This window comes from Camelina sativa, chromosome 2, assembly GCF_030686135.1.
Source record: "Camelina sativa cultivar CO46 ecotype springtype chromosome 2, ASM3068613v1".
NCBI lineage: Eukaryota > Viridiplantae > Streptophyta > Magnoliopsida > Brassicales > Brassicaceae > Camelina > Camelina sativa.
In genome coordinates, this window is record NC_141881.1 from 15921598 (window position 1) to 15926691 (window position 5094).

At 42.3% G+C, this 5094-nt stretch overlaps 1 non-coding gene across 1 annotated transcript; it reads left to right on the forward strand.

The window, feature by feature from the left end:
* Window positions 1-3478: 3478 nt before the first annotated feature.
* Window positions 3479-3585, forward strand: LOC147948691 (small nucleolar RNA R71). Its single transcript, XR_015586051.1, has one exon. It is a non-coding gene; the product is annotated as a small nucleolar RNA R71 (small nucleolar RNA).
* Window positions 3586-5094: the final 1509 nt, after the last annotated feature.

Below are 5094 nucleotides of genomic sequence, written 5' to 3' on the forward strand. Positions count from 1 at the left end.
GCTCTCGCTCATTGATATTCCCAGTTTCCTTCCTTGCAAAGAAGGTGTTGGCAAGAGCTTTGTGGAAGTATCTTAGGACTGGACTCCTTATCCTTGAGCTCTTGGAATTGGAGGATGAGTAGAGTTTGTTGTCCCCAATGGTTTCCCAAACAGCATAGAGTTCTTCTCTTGGAATCATCAAACTCCTATTGCTCCCAACCTCAAATCCAAACACATTTGCTATCTTCTTCATTGAAAGATCATACCTATTCCCTTGATTGTGAAAGCAATGTGACCAGCTCCAAACTCAGCATCTTTCCTTGCATATATAGTCAGCTTGACAGTGGCTAGGAACTCAAAACTTTCTTCCTTGTAGCCCTCCATGCAAAGCCCCATGAACTTGGTTAAGTTACTCTTCTCAAAGAGAAACTCCACATCTTCATCAATGGCAAGCTTCTCCATGGTTTCCTTGTGAGGATATCTAGTCCCCAGGAACTCCATTCTCATGAAAGCATCATAAAGCTGCCTCTTTGACAACCCACAAGATTCTGCTTCTCCATCATCCTCTAACTCTTCTTCTTCACTTTCTTTCTCACTATCATTTTCACTCTCCTCTTGCTCAACCTCAACTGCTGGCCCCTTCCCTTTGGCCTTGTGTCTCCTCATGAACTCATTGAGAGTTGGCTCCCTTTCTTCCTCACCTTCAGTCCTCTCAGGATCTTCCTCAACTGACTCTCTCCTTGGACACGGCATCTAGCTCGACCGACTGCTCAAACCACCACTCGGTCGAGTGCATGATCGAGTGGGGCGTCGAGTTGTCTTTCCAGCTTCTCCTCTTGATTCAAGGCCAGCATCACGACGTTCCATGGAGCTTGCAGCGGTTTGTTGAGACTTCCTGGTGATCTTTGAAGACATTTTCAAAAAGAACTGAAGGGAATAGACTCAAAGCTCAAAGTTAATAGGTTAGTGACCCAAAAACTTGAAAGAACAAAGCTTGAGCAAAAGATGAACTTGAGAGAGATTTTAAAACTTGAATTTAGTTGTTTTGAGCAAATGAGAGAGTGTGAGAGGTATAATCTCATGCAAGCTCTATATAAAGAAGCTAAGGGGACAAGGAGACAAGGGTGGAGCGTCCATACCATTCAAATTTAAATTGGGAATCTTTGACCTACTTTTTTCTGCCACTCGACCCCACACTCGACTGTACACGATCGAGCACTTCTATTCCAGCTCGGTCGAGTACCTCTCGTGGGCTGATCGAGTGGGCTTGCGTTTCTCCTTCTCCAAGTCCAAATCTCTCCTTACCCATCTACACTTATATTAAAAGGCCTGTCCAACACAAATATAAAATAAAACACATCAAAACTACAAGGAAATTAAACCATATTTACAAAGGATACCTTAGGGACTTCCTCCCTAGTGAGCTTGTTTAGAGTCACTAAGCTTGACTTTAGTTTCCTTGTTAGACTTGGTCTAGGTACCAAGGAGGTGATGAAATCCTCCCTGGAACCTCTTAGTCACTGTGAAGTTGATCCTTGATCAACTCACCCTTAGCACACAAACCATATTTCTTCTTAATTTTGAGCCTTGGTCTTGCTTTCTTCAAAGACCTCTTGTTCAGCTTAACTTGGAGATCCTCAACCATACTAGTCAGCTCTTGAACTGACCTCTTAAGCTTCTCCACAGAATCCTCTTGAAGTGAGAGCTCAGCCTTTGGAGTTGCTTTATCACTTAAGACCTCTTGACCACCTTTGTCCTTGATAATAAAAGGCTGATCATCAATGGTAGGAAGGTTGGTTGGGTTATAGATGTTGAACTTCATAACTATACCCTCTGCAATATTCAAGGTCACAAGACCTTCCTTGACATCAATGACTGCTCCAACAGTGGCTAAGAATGGCCTCCCAAGGATGATTGGATCTTCAGGTTCCTTGTCCATCTCCAACCTTCCAACTACTTCTCTGTTTGACCCATCAGCTAGGCATACATGGAGGTTGGTGGATTTGAAATCAGTTCTCCCAAGCTTTTGAGCTATGGAGTATGGCATCACACTAGTTGAAGCTCCCAAATCACAAAGGCATTGGTTGTAGTGGAGGTAACTGATTGTGCAAGGCAGATAGAATGGTCCTGGATCCTTAAGCTTAATTGGGATGATCACTCCTCCAAGGTTCTCAAGATCCTTCTCATCTTGAGGTTGAGCCTTCTTCTTTGACATATCAAGCAAAAAATCTCTATAGAGAGGATAAGGTTCATACTGTTCCAAGGCAGGTCCTCTCTCGTCTTCTTGATAAGCAATGATGATCTCTTGTAAAGCCATCACTTCCTCTTGTTCTCAACCACAGCTTCTTCCTTCAAAGCTTCCTCATCCTTTTGTTGCTTAGCCAACATCTCCTTTTTCTCAATTATTTCCCTTAATTCCTTGATCCTTTGTGCTTTGAAACATCCTGGGAATGGTAGAGGTGGTTTGTAAGCAGGAGGAATGTACTTAGCAGGTTTAACAGCTCCTGATCCTTCAGCTCGATTGACCACTTGATCAGGCACTCGATCGAGTGCTAGCTCGAGTACCTGGTCGAGTGCAATGTCGGATTCACATTTCTCTGCACAAACTTCACTCAAAGCTTCAATAACTGACCAATCCTCCCCATCTTGAACATTACTGTCCTCAGTGACTTCCTTATCAGAGATATGGATGGCTTTTGCAGTGTACTCCCTTGGATTTTTAACAGCTTTTCCAGGGAGTTGGTTGGGTTTAGGAGCAGAAGTAGAGGCAATGTTGCTCTCCATATACTTCACTCTTGAGTTGAGACCTTCAAACTTCATGTTAAGATCATTATACTAGGATGTGAGCCTTTGATTCAACTCAGCAAACTGTTTGGCTTCCTCAATCTTTTCTTGTGATTGCCCAATCAACAACTGTTGCATCATAGCTCTTAAGTCTTGTTCTTGGCCTTGGTTAGTCTGAAACCCTGGTGGGGGACACAACTGAGGCTGGAACACTTGATGTTGTTGTTTGGGGACATCGTTTTGTTGTTGTTGAGGTTGTTGAGGTGGATACACTTGGTCTTGTGGATTAGCTACATTGGTGCTCCTATAGGAGAGGTTGTTGTTCTTGAACCCTCCTTGGTTGTAGCCTTTGAATCCACTCTGGTTTTGCATATAACAGAGCTCAGCAAATTCAGTCTCCCCCTCTTGAACAGGAATCTCTTCTTCACCAATGAAGTGAATTGACTTTTGTTGGCTAAGAAGGATCTTGTCAAGCTTCTCATTTACCATCTTCAAGTCCTTCTTGTACTTGTCCTCTTGATCATTTGATGATGACCTTATGATTCTGTCATAGTCCTCATTATAGTTCCCATCTGACTGAGCAAGATTCTCAACTAATTCCCAGCCTTCTTCCACATTCTTGTTAAGGAAGTTGCCATTAGAGGCTGTGTCAAGAAGCATCCTGATCTTGGGAAGCACTCCTCTATACAATGTGCTAAGTAGGGACTCATTGTTGAAGCCATGGTGAGGACACTGAGTCTGAAATCCTTTGAACCTCTCCCAAGCTTCACAAAAGCTTTCATTGTTTCTTTGAGCAAACCCAGAAATTTCATTCCTCAATCTAGCAGTCCTTGCATTTGAGAAGAATTTTGCCAAGAAAGCCTTCTTGCAAGCATCCCATGTGGTTATTGCTCCAGTATGAAGAGTCTTCTCCCAAAGGTGTGCCTTGTCTCCAAGTGAGAATGGGAAGAGCCTCAACTTGAATCCATCTTCACTCACTCCATTAATCTTGGTAAGACCACAGATTCTGTCAAACTCATCAAGGTGATCTAGTGGATCCTCCATTGGCAACCCATGGAACTTGTTGGCTTGAATCATGGAAATCAATCCACTCTTGATCTCAAAATTATTATTAGGAACTGTAGGACGCAAAATACCAGCTCTTTGGTTGTGTGTGTTGGGTGCATCTCCAGCACCAATGTGCCTAGGTCTCTGCTCATGGTTAGCTTGTTGATCCATGATGACTTGATCCTCTTGCTGAACTTGAACTACTCTTCTTTTCTGATTTCCCAAACCTTTTTGCAGCCTATGGATGTTGTTAAGAGGCTTTTGCAGATTTTCTTTCCCCTTAGACCTTGTGTGCATCAACAGACACGAGTACAGACTCGAACAGGTACACAGTTGAGCTCAGGCTCGTGTAGGCGGTTAAGGCGACTGGGAAGTGGTGTCCAAATAGAGACGGCTTCTGACTCGATCAGGTGCTCGATCACTGCTCGGTCGAGTGGTTAGTCGAGTGGGTACCTGAAACTCAAGACAACCCAGCAACAGAAGATTCGAATCCAGCAACTTCACAAGTGCATAAACGAACTTAATCTTAGACTAGTATGGATCCTAAATGTCACAAAACACACTGAAACAAGGTTTATATGGTGGTGAATGATGATGAATGTATGCAATGGTGATATGAATGGAGTGATGGATGGGTGTTTCAATTCCCCTTATGTTGTTGCAGTATAAGAGGTATCAATCCTAAATGAGTGTTTGTGAACAATTAGGATATGCATATGAATCTAAGTTAAGACAAATGTAAAGATTGTTTGTCACTAACAATCCTAAGATGGAAATGTAAAGATGCAGAAAGTAAACTACAAGAACTAAGAACTAAATGCAAATGAAACTGAATGATTGCAACAGTAACGAAGCAAGAACAGAAATAGAAACTACTACTAATGAACTAATGCAAGACAATTAATGAACTGAAAACTAAATGAATGCAACTAGAATGAGAAAGGAATGAAACAGGACAATCACAAATCATAAACAAGAGTTCTGGGGATGAACTCGAGCAAGCACTCGACCGAGTGTAGGTCGAGTGGGAGGTCGAGTTGGTTAAATCCGGAAAACAGAGCAACACAATAAAAATAGAGCAATGCAAATACGAATCAAACAACAAGCAAGCAACAGGATTAAGACTTTAAAATCAATAAACAAAGAAAGTCCTGAGGATGGATCCATGGGATGAACTAATCATTGTGGTTATCTAACTTGGTCAACAAATCTCAAGCAAACTTTGAGCTAACCTCTAGACATATAAGTCTAAGACAAGTTTCTCCCACTCTCATGGTCAAGAAA